The 26,799-nt window shown below is 33.7% G+C and overlaps 1 long non-coding RNA gene across 2 annotated transcripts in view; it reads right to left on the minus strand.

Moving 5' to 3' along the window:
* Positions 1–1,275: 1,275 nt before the first annotated feature.
* Positions 1,276–26,799, minus strand: part of LOC112642794 (uncharacterized) — a 148,538-nt gene continuing 123,014 nt past the window's right edge. The window contains exons 5-7 of one of the 2 annotated variants that reach the window (XR_003125459.3): positions 22,157–22,274; positions 1,725–1,864; positions 1,276–1,406 (exon numbers count right to left, since the gene is read on the minus strand). This is a non-coding gene — a long non-coding RNA (uncharacterized LOC112642794). Of the gene's footprint in view, positions 1,407–1,724; positions 1,877–22,156; positions 22,275–26,799 lie in introns of both variants that reach the window. The other variant, XR_003125458.3, reaches the window with a different exon arrangement.

The raw sequence follows: 26,799 nt of genomic DNA on the forward strand, positions 1-26,799 counted from the left end.
ATAACATGTCAGGTCCTCCAAAGGATTTTTGATGTTGCCTAAACAAACAAAAGAAATAAGCTCTAGATGTGCATATCTTTTTGAATTTGCAATTGAGGATAAGCAGTTATGGACTTATATTGCTCCATGAATTTTCACTTCATACTTTGCATAAGAAAGTCTCATGTTACTGATGACCTTAAAAATGTATAATATAGATATATGTGTTTCATTAAACTGTTGTGATAATTATCTTCTTACCTGAGAGGATTCCTATAAGAAATAGATAATATGTATGTATTAAAATTATTCAAATAGTGTTATAAGTGAAATTTGGTTAATAGTTGGGGAAGACAATGCCCTTTTCCTGTCTCTGACATCTTCATTTACAAATATTTATAGACTGGAGGTATTTGGTTAAGATCAACTTTCTGTGCAAATGTTAAGAAATACTGTTGTTGCTTCTACTGTTTGTAATTTATCATCCTGGTTTGCCTCATCATCTGGCTAATTTGTTTTCCTTATTTTAACTCAAATATGTTTTTTCCTGACCTGTTGACCCCATTCTTTTTTACATTTATTCAACAGTCACTACTCAAATGTTTTCATTTCTATGCCCGTCATTATTCTAATTATTGCTTATGTAGAAATAGTAACACAACAAAGAAAATTTCTCCTTTGTGAACCTTACATTGTGGAAAAGAAGGAGAAATACATATTTAAATATAAGTCAGTGATACAAACTGAAGAAAAATAAATCAGGATAAGAGGACAGAGAATGACAGAGGTGGATGCCATTCCAGAGTCCTTTGAGAAAGTCTCTTTGAACAGATGAATTTGATGCTTGGCAAGATCAGAAATAAGACCAGTGTGTCCGAAATAAATGAGGAAGAGTGGTAAAAAGTGATTCTTGAGAAACAATCAAAGGTCAGATCATGTTAGATATGTATCTGTTCATACATATCTGTTCATACAGATGCCTATGGCAAGACATTGGTTGTTCAGTAAAGACTTGATAAAGAAATGAATATATTTCAAATAATTGCAAGTTGATAGAAATGAATAATATATTTTCTCTGCTATTAAAAAAAGAGAAGTCTTCAAAGAGAAAATACGAAAGGCTTTGGCGTGCTTCATAGTTACGACACACATTTTAGATAGAGATGTTTGAAAGAGAAAATGATTATGGATTTTTGCAGATGCCAGATGGAATAATTCCTTTAGCATTTCAATAACAATAAAAAGAAGGACCTATCAAACTGACAAAATAAAAAGTAGAAGAGAAGAAAATAGGCTCCAATAATAAATGAAGTTATTTATTCAAATCAAGTCAAGATTTGCTATTTAAACAAAACATCAGAGATTAAGTGAGCTTTGAATTTAATGTAATCAAGAGCTGGAAATCTCTGTTTTAATTTCCAACGTATCTGTAAAAAAAAAAAAGGGAACTTAGGTCAAATGAACATAAATTACAGATAATGTAGTTCTTTAATTCTAAGGGTAATTAATTAGTAGGCTCTTAATGATTTTTATTTTAGAATTATCTCAGGAATGAGTACTATCTGCTAAAAGAGTAACATAATATCAAGGTACATAAGTCAATAAATAAATTTCCCTCATGAATGGAATATGCATCAATGCACTATTCAGAATTGCAGGCTAGAGTGAGTTTTTCTTCTAGGCCCTATTCTCCAAAGCACATTATTCATATTTAGATTGTTTTTTGAATGGGATGTGTGACTTACTTTGAATTCAGTATCTGGGGCTTCCAGCAGAATTTCCTTGGCAAACATCACAGCTGTTAGGAAATCTGTCACATGGAAGCTTGATCTATGTGTTGTTTTCCAAAATTCCGAAACATTGCTTCTTCTGCCTCCAGCCATTCCTAAACATGAAACTACATATTTGATGAAAACTAAAGAAAGACTTCGTGATCTGTAGTAGGTCTTACAATCTCTCCAACGAGGCAACAGATTGTATACTTTTGCAATATAGGGATCAGAAGAGATGATTTAAACTATATTTCCAAATCTAAGACTATATCATTTCCTGAAATTCAAATGAATTGATGACATTAGCAATTTTGACTGTTCTGAAAATCTGCTATTTTTCCATTTTTAGTGTATCAGTAGTACAAAATGTTATCTAATCTAAACACAAAATATAAATAATTAAGTAAACTATTTGTCCAAATCAACATGTAAGGAATTTTTTTTTTTAAGATTTATTTATTTACTTGAGAGAGAGAGAGAGAGAACACATGAGTGGGAGGTACAGAGGGAGAGAGAGAGAGAGAGAGAGAATTCCAAGGAGACTTCATGCTGAACTCAAAGCCCAACTTGGGGCTTGATCCCACAACCCTTAGACCATGATCTGAGCTGAAACCAAGAGTCAGATGCTCAACTGACTGTGCCACCCAGGTGTCCCATAGGTAAAGAATGTTTGCATGGCATTTTTTTATATACACAGTTGCACACATTTGCAATTCACTTTACTATGTATCCATACTTTGAAACCAGGAAATCCATTCTTCTTCAGGGAATTTTCTATAACAGAGAATTCTGATTAGTAGTCAAAACTTTTAGTCTTTTATCTTCAATCACCTTGTAAATAAATGAAAGAAGAGGGATATAGAAAGCATTTGGACATAACAGCATATGCCCATGTTTATAAAAAAAAAAAATCCGACTAAAGCCAAGGGTTCCTTAGTGTAATTTCCTTAACCATCAAATTCTAATATTCTTCTGTAACTACTTTCTTCAAAAATCATACTGAGATTCATCCCCACCTCCCTAAAGACTACCAAATTCAGAAAGTTTTAAAGGCTTATTACCTCTCAAAGGCTGTCAGAAACAAAAACAAAAAACAATGGGGAAAAAGTTCCAGGAAGATGCCAGTAGAGAAAAGTTAACTATATACATAATTATACCACATTTCCAATTCTTCTTTTACAAAATGAGATGAAATTTCAGGGGAATCTAGTGAAAATGGAAAGTAGAGGGAGTGATGATCAATTTTAGATTTTTTTTTTCTACGTTCTTCATAGTCAACTACCAGCTTAATGGGGTTGTCACGCTTTTCTTTTCTCTATAAAAATGTCTGATTACCACACATTTTTTTATATTTCCTGAGATTCCAAGTTTTATCATCTTACTTTTATGATATTCTATAATTACAGCTAATACAAAGTTATATGTTGAGAAAAAAAAAAGGAAGAAAGCTCAAAGGTTGCTCATCAAGTGCAATATGTCTCTAAAGAAAAATAAGGCTAGTAGGTAATTGTGCAAATTTCACCATTTTCTGAGTTTTCTGATAATAGCTTACTTTGGAATTTAGAATGAATCTATACTGTAGTAAAAGAAACACAATTCTACTAAAAAATTCTTTTGTTCTTTTGTCATAGCAGGCCAATAATATTTAGAATCTTAAAAATTAAATTTACATAAGTATTCTCCAAAAATTGGTTTGTGAGGTATACTGTATGTTAATTTGGTGTATTGAGACTGTCTACTCTACTTGGTATCTAAATATTCTTCCTTTTCTTAGGGGTTGCCTAGAGTTTACAATACTTAATTTATCAGGTTCACTGCATAGAAAACTGTCCCAAACTTAGTGTTTAAAAACAGCAATTACATTTTTTCAAATTTTATGTATTTACTGGTTGGTTCTGCTTGTCCCACTGGGGTTCATTAACGCAGCTTTGCTGAGCTGTTTCAAGCTCAGTGGTGGAAATTTCATGATGTCCTACTCTCACATGTCTAAAAGCCTTGCTGCTTGCTATCTGTTGGGGTGCCTCGGTTTTCCTCAACATGGCCTCTCATCTGCTAGCAAAATTGACAGGGTTTCTTCATAGCCTGGTGATCTCAGAGCTCCAGAAAGTGAGAAAAGGAACTCAAGAACACAAAGGCTGGGATATGCACTCACATAATTTCCATGACATTCATTGGTCAAAGTAAGTCTTAGTGTTAGGTGGATTATGTTCTAACATTCAGCCCACACTGGCCTGGCCAATATAGATATTGTAACTCAGAGTTCAGTACTACTAAACAAAAACGTGCGGTACTAGATGGAAAGTAAAGGGTCAAAGGAAACTAGTGCATTGGAGAGCCTTGTTAGCCAAATGTTTGGGAGAACTATAGCATACAGTAACTTGGAAGGGGATAGATCACAGGTCTACCAGCTTAAGGGGAAATGTTTGAAAAGAATCATGATAATAGTGTATGTTGGTTATGACTAGCTGACTTTTAATAATGTATTATCGGAAAGAAATAAACTCAGGAAAAGAATTGGCTGGTTTGCAAATAAAAATAAAATAGAATTGAGACAGTTGGGGCTCTGAAAGCTTTAAAAAGCTGGCAGTTTCTACACCCAGAAAATATGAAATGAGAGTTTAAAAAGCCTTTGAGCCACAGAGTCTATTAAAACAAAGTGTTGCTGCAAAGAACGTTGAAGAGAGTGGCCTCTCCACCTAAGCCAGATCTCGAAGCCAGTCTGAAGCCAGACTTCACTATGTTAAAAGAAATTCTTAGAGGTGAGAAAGCAAAGATGTAAATCAGGCTTGAGAATTATGTGCAGAAGACACTTTGGGTGTGGTTACTGGCACATAGGACTAACTGGAAGTAAAAAAAAAAAAAAAAAAGATTATAACTCTACAACTTTCAAAGGAATTCATTTCCAAAGATACCATAGGCCTAAGCTTAAAATTAATAATAATAATAATAATAATAATAATAATAATAATAAATAAACAAAATTTTATCTGTGGTCTATTTATGCCTCTACTAAGTTGAATAGTATCCTCCCCAAATTCATATCCTAACCCCCGGCACCTCAAAATGTGACCCTTATATGAAAATAACGTCATTTCAGATGTAATTATTTAAAATTAAGTCATGCTGGAATAGGATGGGCTCCTACTCCGATGAGACTGGTGTTCTTACACAAAAGGGAAATTTGGAAACAGAGACATATACCCAGGGAAATGCAATGGGAAGAAGAGGTGGATATCTACAAGCCGAAGAACACCAAAGACTGTCAGCAAACCACAAAAAACTAGAGGAAAGAAATAGAATAGATTCTTCCTCACTTGATATCAACCCTGACAACACCTATATCTCAGACTTCAAGACTCCAGAAAAAAAAGAAGATAGATTTTTGTTCAGCTACCCAATCTTTGGTACTTTGTTACCACAGCCCTTTGAAATTAACACAATGCTTTTTAGCACACCCCACACACATACACACCATCACACACAAAACTGAATTAAATTGAACTAGACAAAAATCAAGAACCTTTCCATTCCTCATAAATCTAAATTTGATCAAAGATCTCCAATTAGTTCCATGTGTAGAGAGTATTCATAATTTTTACCTAAAGGAATTATCAAATTGTCATAAATGAATAGTTGTATGTCCAATTTTTTCCCTTAATAAAAGCAAATTTATATTTTTTTAAACAAAAAGAAAAAAATTTTTGTCCTGGTGGGAACTCTCAGGATTTACTCTCTTAACAACTTTAATATATATCATACAGCACCATTGACTAGTCATCATGTTGTACATTACATCTCTATTACTTGTTTAACTTATAGGTGAAAGTTTGTACCTTTGACCACCTTCATCCAATTTCTGGATCCTATTACTGTCTGGCTAATTTCATAGTGGAGTAGATAATTTGTTCAGTTCACAGGTTGCCAAGGGACTATATTAGGACTGATGTCCATCATCCAGAAATCTTGGGCTTTTTGCTGGTACAGAGATTTGTTAGGATTTTGGATCCTCTCCAATGAAGAGGAGATGTATAGAAAAATGTGAACCAGATTTTGGTAAAGAGAAGACTGATTTTGGTAAAGAGAACACTGCTTCTGTTCTCTGATTTTTTTTTCCTTATTATTCTAGTTGCCACTGTACTATATATTTTTTTATATTTACTTACAATACAGTATGTAATAGAATATTAATGGAAATGATGTGTGGCACTTCCAGACATGGTCCATGAAAACATCCTCTGCATGGCTTTGTTTCTCTTTCTCCATCCACATATTCACGAAGAGAATTTTTAGGACTAGTGTGAACAATTTCCATAGTGTGCCTGGAATAACACAGTATCAACAATGAAGTTCTGTGACCCAGGAACCCTTCTCAGTCCTGGGCAAACCAGGATGATTGACCATCCTACACAGGATACTAGGAAGAGTAGCCAAAATGAGAAAATAGATAGAAACTCTAAATGACTATAAAAAGGAGAGTTGTTTTATAATTTACCTTTGACTATAATGTGATAAAAATACATTTAAGTAAAGCTCTGAAATCTAGTTTTTTTTTAACATGTCATACTACTTAAATATGATATATATCTCCATTTATCAATGCCTCATATTTTTCTACCTTTCAATCTGTCAGCTCTATCTTCACTTTTTTTTTCATAATTAGCTACTCTACTTTTCTTTATTATTTTTGTATATTTAAGTTCATTGTGAAAGCTAAAAGTGGGTTGGTTTCATTGAAGAAAGTTTGAAAAGAGAATTTAGTTGCATTAAGCAGAAAGGAACTGAATAGAGGGAATTAAGTACTTATACATTGTTGGAAAAACTGAAGGACTGTGAATAAGCCACTGAGAATAACTCCAATAATAATTTCACCATGGGAGAGCTGTCAGTCCCATCACTGGGCTCTCCAGTGGAGCCAGTGGAGCCATGTAGGTCTAGGTCAGGATTTAACACTGCCCAGGCTATTTACAGCTAAACCAAGAAGAATGGACGCCCAAAGCTTGATCCCAAAATTAGGGAATGAGATCAAGAGATTGTTGTTTACTGACACTGATTGCTAGCCCTGCTAAGGTATTGCTAGCTACAAATGATAAACAACTGTGTCTCAGAATATACAATGGTTTCTTTGTCACCCATATGACATTAGTTTTGTTGATTGTTTCCTTCATTGTGCAGAAGCATTGTATCTTGATGAAGTTCCAGTAGCTCATTTTCACTTTTGTTTCCCTTGCCTCTGGAGACCTGTCTTGTAAGAAGTTACTATGGCTGATGTCAAAGAGGTTGCTGCCTGTGTTATCTAGGATTTTGATGATTTCCTATCTCACATTTAGGTCTTTCATCCATTTAGAATTTATTTTTGTGTATGATGTAAGAAAGCGGTCCAGTTTCATTCATCATTTTGTGTTTTTTTTTATCTGATACCTAGCATTTCTAAAATTTAGCATTTCCACTACTAACATTACTTGACAGGGATTTATTTATTTCTAAATAAATTTCCTTGAAATACAATAATTCAGCTTTACCTACAGTCAGATTTATTAAGAGATTATTTCCATTTCTAGGTCTTGTCATTATTGCTACAGCAATCGATGCAATAACATCAAAAAGAGATGCTTATCTGAAACCAGATCAAAGTCAAAGATTATTTCCTGGCAAAGAAAATAATGTAAGCAATTTCTCACTGAGAAAATCATGTGCCATGGAAAAAATATTAGAAACTTTTAAAACATCATATAATATAAGGCAGAGAATGAAACACACTAGTTACAGTATACTTTAGAGAGCATTGTAAGAAGTATATCAAGTATCATAAAACATAGAAGAAGCCATAAAACACCTGAAAAATTATATTATTATAAGACATTATATTCCAAGTCTTAACAAAGGAGTACATAGGATTTCTCTCTTAAAATAGTTGTTTTTTCCAACTATAGTTTTTACAAATGGTAACAAATCTAAGCTAAATAGGAATACAGAGTGGATGAGGCACCTACCAGACCAGACCAGAGTTTGGTTATCATTTGTTCCATTGTCATAACATTAGGCAAGGCGTTTAAACTGCCTGAGGCTAATCTACTCTTGAAATAAGAAATTCATTTCTAATCTTTTTAGATTCAATTTTCTATTGCTCTGAAATTTTATTTTATTATTTATTTATTTTTTTAAAGATTTTATCTATTCATTCATGAGAGACACACAGAGAGAGAGAGAGAGACAGAGAAGCAGAGACACAGGCAGAGGGAGAAGCAGGCTCCATGCAGGGAGCCCTACCTGGGACTGGATCCCCGGTCTCCAGGATCACGACCTGGGTTGAAGACGGCCCCAAAACCGTTGAGCCACCCAGGCTGCCCTGCATTTTAAATTTTAAAATCTCAAATGTATTTTCATTTCTCTTGTACCTTGAAGCTATACAAAGTACTCTACTAATGATCTAGGTATGTGGGATTGTCTCCAGTTCTCATGTTCCTTCCTGAGCTCACAAAAAAGGAAAATCTACCAACATCTGGAAGCAGTACTAAGGGAGAGCTCCTCCTCACTCTTTCTCACTCCCTCTTCCTTTTGGATACTGGAATGATTAAGCTATTAAAATAAATTAACATTTTAAAGATCACCTTTTATGCATGATACGTTCTCCTGTCTCCTCTCTTCATTTGATTTAGGGCCTGTTTTCCTATAGGTCATTAGTTTGGGCATCTGCTCCCTTTTTAATAAGCATGCCAGGCAAGCCCTGCCTTAAATTAAAAAAAAAAAAAAAAAAAAAAAAAAAGATTTATTTATTTATTCATGAGAGACTCAGAAAGAGAGAGAGGCAGAGACAAAGGCAGAGGGAGAAGCAGGCTTCCTGCAGGGAGCCCGACTGTGGGACTCAATCCCAGATCCTGGGATCATGCCCTGAGCTGAAGGCAGACACTCAACTGCTGAGCCACCCAGGCATCCCCAAACCCTGTCTTTATTTACAGATCCTCTTTAACCCAGTCTCTTTGGTTGTACATGAATGCTTGGGTACTTGATTAAATTCAAATGGAGTGTATAAGTAATACAAATTGTCAACTGCCATCTGCAAATTTAAACAATTATTGGACCTTCGTCTATAATTACTAAAAGATAATCTTTTCATCTACTGAGAATCCTATCTGGTTTCCATTGGTTAGAACCAAGAAGAAAGATAACTATAGTTAACAACCTAGAGTTTTCTATTTTTGATCCTAGAGTATTTTAAGCCTCTGAAGTACTTCTGGCTTCCAAAATAAGTTTGTTTTCTAAAACACTTTTTACATTTGTGATAAACCTCCTGTTTAATGAATGGCTTCATATTGGATAATATTTCTCTGCTCTGAGAAGTACCACTGCAGAGATATGAATGCATATTGTTATTCACTAATGGATATTTTAAACATCATCCAACATTTCAATAACTGGCAAATACAAAATATATTTCTTTTTAATTTATTGTAAGTAAGATGATTTTTAAGTATCAGAGAAAGTGGGGATTTTAAGAAAAACATAATAAATTTTCCACTAGTAAAGTGTGAAGCCTACCATTTAGTACAAGGGCCATTACCATGAAGAGACTGAATTATACAGCTGAACAAGGCCCAGAGAGTGAATCATACTATCAAAGAGTGACCTCATTCCAAAAATTCCATTTCTAAAAAACTAGACATTATCTTTCTAAAACCTGATTGTAAGGGAGCATTGAAATCCTTTAAAATATTTCACAATAAAAGAGATTAAAGTCCATGGAAATGGAAAGAGATGGTTCAATGGTCATTTTTTAAATTACAGATAGTTTTCCTTTTTATATGTAAAGACTTAAAAAGTTATTTCTGTTTTTCAATCACCTTCCATGTTTTCAAAAACTTTTATCATAAATTTGGATGATATTAACCTACAATATCAACAAAATGGTGAGAATAAGGGTACTATTCTAAAATTCAAAAATCAAATGCAAATAAAGATTTACATCATTGATTTATAATGTATAAATAATGGTCTCTAAGTTCCTTGCTATAACTTGTTCAATAAGAACAATTTCCAAGATACTTAGGATGGCAGATACTTTTAATGCCCACTTTTGAGGGCCCTCATAGAAGAAATACTTTTTTTTTCAGAAATATATTTATTTCTGACATGACTTAGAGGTAAGTAATTGACAGTATCAACTCTAAAAAGATCCTGAGTAGCCTGAGCTAGTTACCATGACAAGACATGTGACCTAGTTCTGGCTAATAAGACTCATAGGGAAATTGCCTTTAAAGCTTCTGAGATTCGTTAGTGAAGATTGCTGTGAGGTGATGTTGGGAAATGCTGTGGCCATTTTGCAATAATGAAGAAAAGATGCTTGATAAGAGAAAGTTTAAGAATCTGGATACTGGGATGCCTGGGTGACTTGGTGGTTGAGCATCTACCTTTTGGCTCAGGGTGTGATCCTGGAGTCCTGGATCAAGTCCCATATCAGGCTCCCTGCATGGAGCCTACTTCTCCCTCTGTTTATGTCTCTGCCTCTTTTCTCTGTGTCTCTCATGAATAAATAAATAAAAATCTAAAAAAAAAAAAAAAGAGTCTGGATACTATATGTAATATTATTAACCTTGCCACCCACCTCCCATACCTCAAGACTTGCAGTTATATGAAAAATATATATTAAAAATTACTGGTGTCTGTTACTTGGAATTGAAGATGTAATACTTGATAAGCTGAGAATATAGCTGACTGTAACTCAACAAGAAAGCAATTAAAGATGTAACAGGCCCAGGAGCGCTCCCCATTAAAGCACTCTCGAACCAAAAAAAAAAAAAGATGTAATAGTAACGTGTAAGTAAAGAATGACTTAAAACTTAATATTATATGAGTAAAACAAATTCTTGAGGTGTCTGGGTTTCTCAGTAGGTTAAGCATCTACTTATTCATGATCCCAGTGTCCTGAGATGGAGCCCCATGTCAGGCTTCCTGCACAGTAGGGAGTCTGATTCTCCTTCTGCCTCTCGACCCCACTTGTGTTCTTTCTTCTTCTCTTGTTCAAATAAATAAATAAAACCTTTAAAATATTCTTAAAAATATGACACAATAAGTGCTAAAATAATTTCACTTTGATATCTTCAATAGAAGAAAAAAGATAGTGGTCAGGTTAACTCATTTTCTGTTACAGGAAAAAGCATAAAGACCATTGTATCTTGGTTATGTTCATTTGACAGTGTATCATCTAAATAAAGGTTTATTGATAATACATTATCTGATCCATTGGAGATGCTGAGATAAACAATAGTTATGATTCAGAATTTTAAAATCCACACGCAATTCTTGAAAAATTTTAGGAGTGTTTCAGTTAACCATTATGTTTTATTCATCCATTTATTCATTCTTTATCAATATCATTCATGTGTGTATTTCTTAAGCATCACTGATGACCTATATAATAAGGCTCAGAATATGAGTACATTGGATATACTGGAAAATATGAAAAAGGCTTTACATACTTAAAGATCATAATCTAGAGGGAGAAAGATGTCATATGATTAATCAATTAAATAATTATGTATTTTAAATGTGGGTACCATTAAGTTAAAGGTAAGGAATGTAAGGAAATAGATGAAAAGAGTATCTGTCTTACTCTGTGGTGATTAGGGAAGTTGTTCATGAGCAAAGGCCAACCAAGAAGGATGGTTAACAGTGACAACAATCTGTTTCCAGAGCAGAAATATTTTGTCACATTATTCAGAATTGTCAGAACATGGTGATAATAAAAAGCAGGCCATCGTTTGGTTGGCTTTATTATTGTTTTAAAATCTCAATATTTTCCATAGTTAGTAGATACCGCTAATTGCCTATGGCATGGATTGGTCTTCATCACTGTCCTACACTTGGTTAACACTGTCCATGAGGTAGTGACTTCACAAACTTTAAACCATGTGAGTCAGGGAAATACCAGGACCCATGTCACTCCTATGTCATATTGGAGGGGCTCAGTTTAAGAAACTATAAATGAATTTTAAATGTGGATATTGATTTTGTTCAAATTCTTATATTCTGTTTTACCCTAAGAGTCCTGTCTTGTCCTTGCTCCACCATCCCACCCTTTTTCAAGTTGCCATGAGGTCACTCTGCAATATAACAATGCTGGACATTAAGAAGCCATATGCACACAAACACACTTTTCTGCTCTATCTTCAGATCAAGATACACAAACACATACACAGTTTTTTGAAGGATTCTTTTAAGATAATAGATTAGAGGGGTTTTGGTTCATTTTGGTCAATAAACTTCTTATATTAGATAAATTTTGTTGGACTGCTTCATTTAGTGAAAAGCATCATAGCTATAGAGATAAATGAATTATATTCTGCAGAAAAGTTCTAATTTTTCATACATACTGCCTTGTCATTCTTGACTTTGACCACATTTTCTGTATAATGTATACTGTTTTAAATTAATATTACTTTATCCAAATTTAAACATAGAATTTTAGTTCAAAATATTATTTCCGGGGCAGCCCGGGTGGCCTAGCGGGTTAGCGCCACTTTCAGCCTGGGGTGTAATCTTGGAGACCTGGGATCGAGTCCCATGTGGGGCTCCCTGCATGGAGCCTGCTTCTCCCTCTGCCTGTATCTCTGCCTCTCTGTCTCTTTTTCTGTATCTGTCATGAAGAAATAAATAAAACTTTAAAAAAGTATATTCTTTCCCTTTTTTGTTGTTGCAACTTTTAGATTTGTATCATTTCTACATTTTAAACTGTGCCGAATTATAGTTTTTAAATATCCATGAGTTGACAACTAAAAAGTTTTGTCAAAATGGCCAATTGTGCTTATAGTAAGTAATATGAATATTGATGCCAAAAATGGGAGATTAATAACTTGCATATATATATGAAATAAAAGATTGTCTTCTTAAGGGTCTAATATTAATACATATTAACACAAACAATTTTGAATATTTAAATGTACATATGCAATCAAAAGGAAAAGTAATCATTTTTAAATTGAACAGGAAAATCAGTTTTGTTATTTAAAAAATATTTATGCAAAATGAATTTTAGTTCTATTTTTAGAAATCCTTTTATAATTAGGAGACAATTTAATCAGTACAAATAAGTCATACTATTAGTGTCAATCTCATTGCATATTTGGAAAAAATGGAGTTAATTATAGAGACGTGCTAAATGGAATAGAAATACGTAAGGGTTTTGAGAATGTTAAAATTTTTTTAGAGGCAAGGAATCTATTTTAAAATGCATGTTTTTAAAGGTCAACTATGTTTTACTATGATGGAAAAGAAAGCTTGAACACCAAATCACCTTTGGATAAATTTTATATCCTATGTTGAGTTTCTAACTTTTTGGGTTTCAATATTTGTTAATAACTGCATATCTTCTACAGTAACAGTACAGAACTTCTTCCTCTAAATCAAATATCTCCATCAACACTATGGCATTTTGGACAGATAATTCTTTGTTGGGGGGGCCATCTTGTACATTATAGGATATTTAGCATAATCCTTGGATTCTATCCCCGGGTACCAGTAGCACTGCCCCTTCCTAGATATGACAGCAAAAAAATGTCTCCAGATATCAACAAATGTCCCTAGTTTGAGAACCACTGCTCAAAATGCTACAGGGAAACATAAGAAGAGAGGGGGAACAAAAGCACATGCTATCACAGGAGAAGAAGTCCTAATTATAAACAACAGTTAACAATGAATATTTTAGATTGTTTTTGTTTTTCAGGCAAAGTACAAAAGGTTCCATGACAGCCTGCTTCTCCCTCTGCCTGTGTCTCTGCTCTCTCTCTCTGTCTCTCTCTGTCTCTCTCTCTCTGTGTCTTTCATGAATTAATAAATAAAATCTTAAAAAAAAAAAAGGCTCCATGAGTATCATAGAAGAAAACCAAGCAGAACGTTTTTTAAAAGCTGGGATGAGAAGGTTCCTAAGGAAACTTCTAACTTGGAGCCCGAGGGCAGAATATTGTATAGGGCTCTAGCAGGAGGTGCAAAGTTCAGCCAAAATTCATCCAGTTTGGGAAATAGAGGTATTATCTTGCAAGTGGCATTCATTGTTTGCACAAACTGGATTTTATCCAGAGGAATGGCAAGAGATAGTTAGCGACCAAATGTCAGAAGCAAATGTGGATAGAGGGGAACAGCTGGCAGGGCATAAAGACATGAGAAGGCCACACTGGAAAATTCTCAGCCTTTTCAGTCTGAGGTCCTTGAATGTCTCCCCATCATGCACTAATACAGTGAGTGCAGTAATGCAATCTCAATGGCTGTAGTGAATTTCATCGGTAGTAAGTTATAACCTTGGGTTCTTCTTTCAGTAATATTGATAGTTTTTCTCTGGCCTACATCTCTGCTTATTTGATTCCCCTACAATAGATCTGCTAAATATAAAGTAGAAATCTTTTTTAAGGAATTGTGCTTTTGATCTGTACAAAGATAGTAATGTACTAGTAAGATGAACTGAACAGCGAGATGTTTAATTTTCATTAATCCCAAATTCCATAATATCCATGACAAGAGGGACCGTGTTTTTACAGTTCACAGTACTTTCTATCATTAGGCTGTTTTTCATAAATGAATGAGCGAATGAATAAAAATATCAGAGGATAGGCCTGTTTGCCAGGTTTTCCCACTCTGGGCCATAGAATTTTGGCTCTTATTTCCAGGTAGGGTAAAACTAGCCAAGTTGTAGATATTAATAGATACATAGATATAAAACAAAATCTGAGATTTCTTTAAGCTTAGAATTTCATCAAGATGACAAAAATGTGGCTAAGAACAACTCTATCCTTACTCTCCAATTAAGACTATATATTATTTACCATTCAAGTCACAGACTGTAAATTGAGAGGGATTTGATTTGATTCTACTATATTTTTAGGCAATATGATTTAATGACTTTGAGAATAGGTTTGTGACTCAACCATTTATTAGTTTTTTTTTTCCTTTTTTTTTTTTCAACTAAAGATTCTATATTATACCATAGGATTGTTTTGAGTGTCAAATAAGATAATTCAAGTAAAATAGTTCACCGCTTACCATTTTGCCAATATTTATTCAAATATTAACAAATTAAGAGATCAATTTGCTAAGACTTTACTGCCATCCTGAAGAAGTGAAAACAACAATTGATCGTAATCAAAACTGCAGTTTTTTGCTTCAAGTTCTTTGACCTCTCTTCTGCAATCCTGCAATGCTCTTGCTCTTCACTGTCTGGACGTACTTGAGGTTCTTTTTTTTTTTAAGATTTTATTTATTCATGAGACAGAGAGAGAGAGGGGGGCAGAGACATAGGCAGAGGGAGAAGCAGATTCCCTGCGAGGGGCCTGATGCAGGACTCAATCCCAGGACCCCAGGATCATGACCTGAGCCAAAGGCAGATGCTCAACCACTGAGCCACCCAGGTGTCCCTCTACTTGAAGTTCTTAAAATATTCATAGTCTTTGAAATTTAAATGCTAAACAGGCACTTTATCAACTAAAATTTCATTATGATTTTCATGGTAGGCTTTGCATTATTCAACTTGTGTTATGAAACAATTCTTGCCTTCTTGGATGACTAAGCAGACATCCTTGCACAATGCTGCACTTCTTCTCTCTTTAATCTCATCTGTAGCTTCTCTCACACAAAGCTGGGCACTTACTATACAATACCAATACCTAGGGTGACAGTGGGCCAGTATTTCGTTGTTCAGGAATATCATCCGTCACCATAAATGACTACACTGGAATCTCCAAGGCATTTTAACGTCAGCCTAACTATGATGGAAACTCATCTTTCCTATGTTATTTTACCCATGCGTCTCTGAATCAGAGCAAGAAGAATAAAAAGCAATTACATAATTTAGAACAGGTCACCACAGTTCTTTGTACATAAATAGATTCATTTATAAGCACAGAAGGACTCCTTATGATCATGAAGAGTAGTGCTGACCAGGTTCAGGAGGACTGAGATCAATTTTGGAGAGCATATAGAGCCCAGTATGATATGTTTTATAGTGAGGGAAAATGGACTATATTGTCATAGATTTCAGCTGAAAAGTAGTGGAATCATGGAAATTGTAACATAAACAACACACAAACAAGCATCAAACTGATTTTAAAATGCCTCCTTGCATGTTCTATTGATTTTTCATTATTATGACCTTATTCTTAAACCTACTTGGTTGTGATCCTAATTTTCTACTCAATCTTTGTTTAGATCCCACTGGGATAGTGATATAGTGTGATTATTCAGAAAGGCACAGGAAAGAGGAGATTAAGACTCCCTGCTAATGAGAACAAAGGAAGGAAAGAGAAATGTGCCAATCTAAGTGTTCTACCTGTAAATTGAACTGCCAGACAAGAGGAAATAAATAATGCTTCACCACAAACCTCTTTTTGATGAAAAAAAAGGTCTAAAAATAAACATAAAGCAAAACAAACAGAACAGAACAACTTTTATGAAAGCAGGATAAATCTATCGTATATCTTTACAATATTATAAATGTTAAATTATCTTCAATTATTTCATATAGCTATAAGCACAGCATTATTTTCTGAAAAATGTAATTACTTTTGTAAGAATCTAAGTATTGCATACTTCAAATATATATGCATGTTTCATTTTAATTATGATATTTAATTTATTATATTGTCTACAAGTATAAGTGGGAAGTTAATTACAATATATTATTTATATTTACATATGAAATAGTACAATGGATTATTATAGATAATGATTTATCTTATAGTATGAGGCTTCTAATAGATAATGAAAATAAACAATGACATTAGAACATTATAGCTTCTAAAATATACATGCGCATATATATTTGTAAATCACCCATGTGATAACTTTCATATTTATTTTTGTATAAACTTTTAATCTTTGTTCATTTTCTTTGATCCTTGTTAAAATATTGAGTGAAGATCACTGTACTATTGTATCAATACAGTGTAAATCACAGCATTTTATTTTTTTAAAGATTTTATTTATTTATTAATGAGAGACACAGAGAGAGAGAGACAGGCAGAGACATAGGCAGAGAGAAAAGCAGGCTCCATGTGGGAAGCCCGATGCAGCACTGCATCTCAGGACCCAGGGATCACAACCTGAGCCAAAGGCAGATGCTCAACCACTGAACCACCCAGGTGCTCCAGTCACAGCATTTTAAAAGTGGATTTTACTATGAGAAATATAGACATTTTTAAGTCTTGCAACTATTCAATGTAAATAAAAAGCATATTTTAAAATGTCAATTATATTGGGAAATTCTCTTCCATTTGGTTTCTCAATTTAAAATGGGTATTTTGTGAATATTAATTAAATCCAACTGTACAGATGTATTACTCAGTTTTCATTTCCTTTCAATATTAAGTTTTCATTGGCATTAATCTGATGTTAAAAAAATTTAAATTGCTTTAGGTGCTTTCTTTGAGTGGGTTACTAAGTTAGTAGACATGAACAAGAGTTGAGTTGTACTGGACACAGATGACCAAGAAATATACTTTGATGATATATTAATTGCACACATCTGAGTGAAGTAAACAATTTCAGCAGGCTTCTGCTTGTGTGGCAGTGTGATATGGGTGCTAAGGATGATGACTCTGGAATCAGATGGGTATAGGTTGGAAACCACTGTGGAGCTTCCTAGATTTATGAGTTTGATCAAGTTATTTAACCTCTTTAAGCCTTGGATCCTCTGCCTGTATTGCTAACAATAATGTCTACTCTATATGGAATTTATGAGGCTGGCATGACACTAGTCTGGAGTGCTTTCATGGGAGGGTAATTATGGCATGATAGACTTTTAAGACTGGGTAAATACTTTGGATATAACTCCTTTCGTGAATATAATATTCTCCTTAAAAGTGTCTCTGGCCTTTAAGTTGTCTAACATATAGGGTACGGACATGCTTCTAATGTGAATTTCTGAATCATGGGCTTCTATAAATCTACATAGAGAATAGCAAATGTGTACTACTTTTTTAAAGGAAAAACTGAAGAAAATCAAAACCACATTTAATATTATGCATGTTCATAACCCTTTGATCTATTTATCAAGTAATCAAATTGATATTTTCTGTTAATTTGGGAAAAGTGGGGGAATTTTCATTTGTAATATATTGCAAATAGTAAAACTTCATAATGTAATTTGTATGTATATATGTATATATATATATATCTCCACACACTTTAATATTTTTCTCATACTATATTTTACTTTTTGTAAAAAATAAAAGGATTCAAATATGTTTAATGTTATCTTATCCCATTCATCCTTATCAGAGGTCATTTTTATCCTGGATTGAAGCCATATTTTCTTTTCATTTTTTTCTACATTTATTTTATTTAAATAGCATACATTATTATTAGTATACATATATATTATTTGGGAATATTTAAATATTTAATACAGGTTATCTTAATTTATTAATCTTTTTGTAATAATTTGATTTAATTCATCATTCTTCTTTCCAGATCTATTCATGTTGACAGATATATAGATATATCTATTTTAAATGTTGTTAATTATTCCATGGTATGATTCAATTACAATTTTGTATCCATTCCCATATTGGTGGGCATTTAAGCTGTCTCTAATTTTTATATATTGTCAATGATACTGCAGTGAATATCTTTTCTTCATGATCTAAATTTTCCCTAGAATATATGTATTTTCTTATATACATGTGTATACACACAGACACACAAATATATATATTAAAATTTAGTTCAGACTCCATAGGTTGTCGAGCCACTTTTTAAAGACTATTAATATTCCAGTTATTTGGGTTTATGTTAGATTTAGTTTTTGTATATCTATATATATATATATATATACAGGCATATTTTCAACTTCATAGTTACTGCTAATTTCTCTTCAAAGTGATTGTTAAATTCACATGCCCACATGTGTAAAAGTTTCTTTACCTTCATACTCTCATGCATACTTCCTACTTTTTGTTTTTAACTCTGTTGTGCCTTCAAACCTTCAGGTGGGTTAGACTGCTTTTCAGTTTTTCTTCTATAAAATGGATATTCCTATCTGTATAAATTGTCTATAATTACAATGATAAACTAAACTTAAGTATATTTAACTTTCTCATTTAATATCAAGGGAAAAAGCAATAAAAAAAGATATTAAAATTGTATTTAAACTCTCTAAATCTCTGTATGTCATTCAGACACTTCTAAGGTATATTGGCTGACTTCATTTTAACCAGTCAGTTAACAACATTTATTGAATTCTTAATTTTGGTTCCCAGTCTTGGTGGAGTATATAGGAAAAGAAAAAGTTCATGCTCCTTATTCTTAATGTGGTGTAGCTAGTCTAGTATCTAAAATAGAGAACTGGTAACTAAGCAGCTATATATGAAAGGAATGGAAATCCAATATTTGCTTAGCAATATTTTAGAATCTAGCATGCTTGAGAGGAAAATAAATTTTAAAATATCATATCATACAATTAAATCTGAAATTAAGCATTATAAGTTCCATTCCTGATTCCACCCCCTCCTGGCTGTATAAACCTTGGCAAGTTTCTTAACCTCTCTGTGCTTTACTTGCTTTAACTGTTAAAAATGGGATGCTTCACGTAACTATTATAAAAACCGAATGACTTAATACATGGAAAATATTGCCAAGGAGATCTCATACATAGTGTGATAAAATGCTATTATTATAAAGTTTTTAGTAAAATATTAACTCTCTGAAGATATCACTCTAACCATTCCTGAGTTTCATAGCTCTCCGAGCCTCAACTATAACTTCACTACAACCCATTGGCCAGTAGCTCTTTTGAAAATATGATGTCAGTAACCACTGACCACCACCTCCATCCTGCCCACCCATCACAGAACTGGTTCAAATTTATTTCTTTCCATTACACTTTGAATAAGCATTCAGATTCCTATGACCTGCAGAGCTCTCTATAACCAGGGTTTTGACTACCTTCCCAAACTCTTTTCTTCCCCGGCCATTTGTTCATAGGTTCCATTGGGTTGGTCTCTTGTGTTTCTTTATCATTCTAAGTCCTTTCAAGCTTCTGAGCCCATGCACTGGCTATTCTCTTGGCTCTTTCCTGAATATGCACTTGGTTTGCTCCCTCAAGGTCTTAAGAACTCAGATCAAATGCTACTTCTTCAGAAAGTCTTCACTGATCAGCATACTTAAAGTACCCCCACCCTTGCCTTGTCGGGTAACCTTAATGTATAGTTTGTTAATATAAGTACACTTTAGTAAACACTGTATTATTTATCTGTTCTAATTTGTAGCTATATTTTTATATTTATTATAGATAAATATTTAGATCCAGGAAACACTAGCTGAAAATGGCACTCAAAATTGCATGTTAAGATCAGATAATATGCCCAATGATACTATTTCAACAGGGCCAAGAGTAAATAAAAACTGTATACTTTTTTTCATTGAAATTACAGGGGGCACACTGACTCAGTGATCTCGGGGTTTTAAGTTCAAACCCACTTTGGATGTAGAGATTACTTAAAAATAAAATCTTAGAAAAAAAAAAAAAGAGGGGACCGTGGTGGCTCTTTTGCTTGACTCTTGCTTTTGGCTCAGGTCATGATCTCAGGACCCTGCATTGGGCTCTGCAGAGTCTGCTTGGGATTCTCTTTCTCTCTTACCCTCTGCTGTTCTTCCCTTCAACACAGCCCTATCCCCACTCTCTCACATGCGCTCTCTCTCAAATAGAAAAGAAAGACTACCACCTAAAGCATATTATCTCATTCACTGCAGAATTGCTTCATCAAAATTTGATATTTCCTATAACATAGAAAGAGTGATTGCTTGGTGTTTTCTAAAGACTGTTAATTAGTTCAAACAGGATTTCCATTGTTTTTATTTTACATTTTACCTATTCTAATAGCACAATAAATCAATAACATAGTCATAAGTTCACTTTTTGGTTTCTGAGCATTTGATTTTTCTATATTTATTTTTAATTCCAGACAGATTATATTTATTTCTTTCAAAAAATCATTCTTTACTTCTATATATAAAAATTTTAGCATATATGTATAAAATTATGATACAGTGAGATGTTACATTCCCTTTAAAATATATAAACTAAATGTAGATTTTAATACTGAATTTTATATTTTGCTTACAATGAAGTTTTTATAATAAGTATCTAAATAATTCATAGACCTTTTTTCAAAGAAACAAGACCCAGATTATATATTTTATGTACCCTGTGAATTTACAATCCCCTAAGGGCCCATCATTTTATTCATAATTGATTATGGAATGTGATATGGAATTGCCCAAGATTGTCAAAAGAGATGCTTGGGAAATAAACCACCATTTAGTTCAGACTCCATAGATTGTCGAGCCACTTTTTAAAGACTATTAATATTCCAGTTATTTGGGTTTATGTTAGATTAAGTTTTAATTTACTTAAAAGTAAAACAACAAGAAAGCGAAACATTTATTTTAATTACAAAAGAGCTAAATTGTATTTGTATTCATTTTCTATCATTTTAAGGCCAAAAGAATCTTTCATTGGAAAAATATTCAAATTACCATAAACTTACATATTTTGTTTATATCTATAAATTAAATATCAACTACAAGCAAACTGCATTTTAAACATTAATTAAAAATTGCAGACTTAAAGCGGATGGCAGAAAGGGCTTCAAGTTAATTTAGCTGCTTTAATTCAATCTGACTGACTTAATTATGCTGCCATACTTGGTTGAAACAAATATTTTTTTCTTTCTTTTGATGAATTTAAAATATACAAAACTTCACTATTTTTTCCTGAAATAACAGCACAATTCATAGTAGATTTTAAATATTATTGACATGTTATGTAAAAATGCAGAATAATGATCTAATTTGTTCGTTGAATGTCACCATATAGTCATTTCATTTATATTTATAAGCAATTTTCTCCAGGTTATGAATTAAGGACTATTTGTGGTTCACAGAAGGTCTGTGCTAAGACATAAATGCAAAATAGTAATGTTTGCATCTAATTTTTAGTTTTCAAATTTAGACAAGATTTTGTTCATATTCCATTCTGTTCTATTTGCTGGCCAAGTTGAGAGGCTCTATACAGGAACATATTTTATATTAAGCTAGATCCTTTCTAGAGGATGATCAAGTATTTTAGGTTGCTTATTCTCATCTTTCCTTACGTTTCCATAACCAACTTGCACTCCAATGATACTGACTTTCCAGTATTTCATGTCTCAGTATCCAATACATCCACACTTGTGTACCAATTATGTGTTGCAGGAATTAATTATTTTGTCATATTGATCATTGCTGATAACGTTTCAGATTCAGAGAAGAAGGCAGAGGGAAAATATCTAAAATTTGGTAGTGTTAAGCTTCACTCCAAACTCCACCCAAGACCGCTGCTTAAGCTTACAATTTAGAGAACCACACTGAAATCAGATTAATTCTACCTTTTAGTAAATGTTGCATCTTCATGACACAGGGCAGTCAACTTGTGGTTAGGATTTGAAGGCAGTGAACTTTGGTCACCTGGATCACCACACATTAGAATGACTGGAATCATAGAGCCTTAAAAATGGAAGAAAATGTAAAGATTTTTTCTCCTGAGGGAAAACATAAACGTCACCACAGCAGACCTTTCTAAGTGATATAGCTTGTTAGAGGCAGACAGGAATAAAAACTTGGCTTAGCTGACACTGAGGTCAAGGAACTAGAGACAATGTCAGCAATTTTAAAAATGATATTCATATATAAAGCTTTAATAACAGTTAATCACAGACATTGATTCCATCTTTCTCACATAAATGTCTCTAATTGTATGACTGTAACCACATTCTCCTTTGCCAGCTTTGACAGAACCATAAGTTATTTACTCATCAGATAAGCCTGGCCATGAATCCAATGAGAAGTGCCATAAAACCACCATTAATTCATACTACACATTCCTCTTCTCTTTCATACCCATTGTCATTATCCTCCCACAACATTTAAACTAATTCTAATTGATGGATTCCATCAGCAAATTAAAAAACAATACTCTCTAGACTTCAGTGATGAAAAACATACAGCGTAAAACAATATGTTCCTTGGAAATGCAGCACTTTGTTATCTTTATGGTGCAGAGTGAAAGACAAATTAAGGGAAGAATGCTGTGCAAGCCTTTTTTATTGCTTTTATGATAATAAGAAGATAGTTCTTATTTGTTTTGATTGGGTGGTACAAATACGTTGTCCTGCTACAATTTATTGATTTGGTTAAAAATCAGTGGATGCTTGATTGAAAACTTACAGGTGTTTCCTTCTGATAGTTTACATTTGCAATTTAAATTGCATTTATAAGCTTAAAAGCTCATCCACAACTACAACGTTTGCTTCTGTAAAGAACAACCTACATTTCATGAAGTAATTTTTTACTTGCATTCAGTTGTAATTCATACAATATTTTTTTTGATAAGGAGGTAAGTGTCATTTATTGTGAAGAAAGGATGTGAAACTGATTACAAAATAATATTGATTAGAGGCAAGGGAGAAATTACAATATTTTACATGTTCTTGAAGTTTGAAATGAAAATCGAATCTTTCCATTGAGATACTGAGAGTGTAAATAAAAGCTCTCTCCATTTTTATGCAAGTTTCCCTTTGTGTTTCCTTTCTGTCTAAAATTCAGATTTGAGATGTAATTGTAGCAGAACTATTCAAGAAACCCATTTACAAAGATGATCCTTGGTAAAACACAAAAACATATCCAAGTGCTTCCAAATACTCAGTGTCACAAGTGGAGATGGCATTGGATTGGAAAGCAACCTCCATTTTTCTTGAACCAAGCCGGCACAGTGATTCTTACTGAAACCATCTTTAATCTGTCTCTGTAATGCTTCTCTAACACTGGAGATATTACTACTGACTGCTGAAAAATACATCTCATACTTGTTTCAATTCTGGCATTGGTGGGAAGGCACTACTGTAAGCCTAAAAGATGTATTTTAAAACTCTGTGTAGTTTCCCTGAGTTAAATGTACATGAGTTATCGCTAATAATCTTCTCAATAATTGTGGAGAATAATGATTCATAGTGTTAGAAAATAATGTTATTTAAAAATCTTGTATCCTTCTTTGGAGGTGCTGTACCCGAGAATAGCAGAAATTTTACTAAAAAAAAAAAAAACTCAAAATAATCCTAATTTCTTTAATTTCTGTTTTGTTTTGACTGTATAGTACCCTTATTTCAATTAAAGAACAAAACCCTGAATCCTCTTTCCAAAACCATTGATTTTTGTTTGAGAAAAGAGGAGTGGCAACCAGCAATCCTCAGAGTTTCCCCCATTTTTATGCCAAGACATATGTACATTTTAACTTGAATGGCAAGATTCTATAGTTATTGATAGAAACTAAATACGAAGTGTCATGAGAAAGGATCACAAAAACTATTTTCTAAGTTTTTGCTTATCTTTGCTGATGCAAAGAAGTTGAATTATCACTATATGGGATTACAATTTGTTTATGACCGGACAGCGGTAATATCTCTTAATCTTGATCCTCCTCCTTGACCTTCTCAATTTCCATCTCTCATCTTCATTATCGGGCTTTGAGATCAGAAACATTACTTTCTTACCCAATTATGTGTCACCACCAAACCTGAATTCATCATGCCTACTTCTGTGAAACATTTCATAGTAAAAATTAGCCTGATATTTTACACTAGCAGTTTACTAGTGTCTTTGAAGTCCCAGATCACTAATGCTTTAGGGGGAAGTGACAAGACAACTTTCAAGTTCATATCAAAGTAATGGCAGGATCTGATCATGATAGTTGCTTAGATTCTAGGTTATTGGAAGATAGTGATAGACACTATCTTTCTTGAGCATTCTCATTTAGATCCAACCCTTCCCTCTGAAGTGAGATCCTGTTTCTCTTATCCCTCTTGAGGGTCTGGCATATTTAAAAATCACTGATTTACTAGCAGTACTTCCAAATTAGAAAACAGACCATCTGAGGAGATGAAATTCCTGACAATGAAAATATGGAGACCCGTAGTTTTAATTCCTAAGCTTACAACTAATTATTTATAAATTCCACTTGTTGTGAAGAGCTCTGGTGTTTCTTCTTTGCACAAGTTACCATAAAGTGTCACGTAATAGCAGAAGAGAATGACAATAAAGTTCCAGTAATTTTTGAGGAGAATTAAAGCATGAATGCCAACATACGACAAGACAAAGAACACATGTTTTCATTTCTGATTTAGCCTAGCACTGCAAATAATAGGGAGGTTCTTGTCTTTTGCTTTCTAAGAGGAGTTTAGTGGCCACAAATAGCCTAAAATAAGAAGTCAGGTAGGTGACAGGCTAAATCTCAGATACTGGGAAACTGAACCGGCACAGCTCTAACAATCAACTTCCATCAATCAGTGACCCCAGCTCACTCATAAAGAATTGTAATACTTTCCGTTTCAAAAGCATTATGGACCTGAGACCCTCAAGCTTTATGCAACATGTATTAAACTTCTCACCTTTGGGTAGTCTTTGTTCCAACTTGGTTGTTATATAGGAAACTATTTTTTTAAAAAATCCAGGGGAATCAAAAAGTAGTCAAAGGGTAGCTATTAACAACCTAAGTCTGCACCGAATAGTTTACAATTGTGAGAATTACCAGCAGCCATTCAAGAAATTTGAAAGAATGCCAGTGGGTTGCTAATTCAGAGGCACAAGTGTCATTTTTTGATAAAATGTATCACAAGATCATAGAGGGTTTTAAAACTTCAAGTCGCCCAGGCATTGCGACTGCAGCTGGAGCATATCAAAGGCTGAAACAGCAGAGCTCTGAGCCTGGCAGGAAGAAAAGTTGGTAGTTTCAAGTTACAACTGAGATTAAAAACTACAAATGCGTGGTTTAATTTTAGTAGCATATTAATATTTTACAAAGGTCCTCTAGCACTATTTTTTTAAACATAATTCTACCAAGTAATGACCCTTCCCTGCTTCCTTCATCTCAGAATTCCATGACCATTCATGACCACTGTGACACCAAAAACCTATTTTTGTTCCTTGGAATAACACAGCAGGTCAGATAGACTCTCAGGCAGAAATCTGTTTCCTCTCAACTCCCCTGCTGAGGAGAGTAAGTGTAGGGCACAGCAGAAAGATAGGAATGTGACCCTGCTCCCCATCCCCACCAGTCAACCTAAGGAAAGGATCACTAAGAGATACAATAAAGGCCGTAGAGCCAGGCATTGTCAACGCCCTGCCACTCCATCTCCAACAGATTCAGAGCATCACTTGTATTTTATATAAAAACATACAAGAGATAAGAAAGGAAGAACTCCAAAGAACTCCAAAGCACACATTTATTATTATTCCTTTTGGAAAAAGTTATTAATATAATTGGAGGACCTTAAGTGTTATTGAAAAACAAACATGGGGTATTTAAACTCAATCATATATGTACCAGTAAAATTTGAGTTGGCTGATTGCTCTGTATTTTAGCTTGATATTACTTATATAAACAAAGCGATTTAAAGTAAATTGTGTTTCTCTAGATACTTTTTTTTTTAGATTTTATTTATTAATTTGACAGAGAGAGAAAGTACAAGCAGGGGGAGTGGCAGGGAAAGGGAAAAGGAGAAGCAGACTCCCCACTGAGCAGGGACTCCAACATAGGGCTCCATCCCAGGACCCTGGGATCATGACCTGAGTGAGCTGAAGGCAGAGGCTTAACTGGCTGAGTCACCCAGGGCCCCTCTAGATATTTCTTAAGCAAATGTGTTAGTTCTTTTAAATTTTTGAGAACTATTGTGTGCTTAATGCATGTTTTTGCAAATATTGAAATATTCCAAAGCTCATTCCTAGGCTCTTCCCCTACAATTTCTTCCTCTCTGTCCTTATATTACACTTTTGGCTCTTGCTCATCATCCTCTCTCACATTCCCTTTATATTTTTCAGTTGAAACACTCTGCCACCAGATCTTGGCTGACTCCTTGTCATTCAGTTCTTGACTCAACTAGTGTCTAGTGAACATGAGTTACAGTGATTGGACTTGATGATAAAATAGCCAATGAAGGATAGCCTTTGTTCTTGAGATGCATATAATCTATAATCTACA

This window comes from Canis lupus, chromosome 19, assembly GCF_003254725.2.
Source record: "Canis lupus dingo isolate Sandy chromosome 19, ASM325472v2, whole genome shotgun sequence".
Classification (NCBI taxonomy): domain Eukaryota; kingdom Metazoa; phylum Chordata; class Mammalia; order Carnivora; family Canidae; genus Canis; species Canis lupus.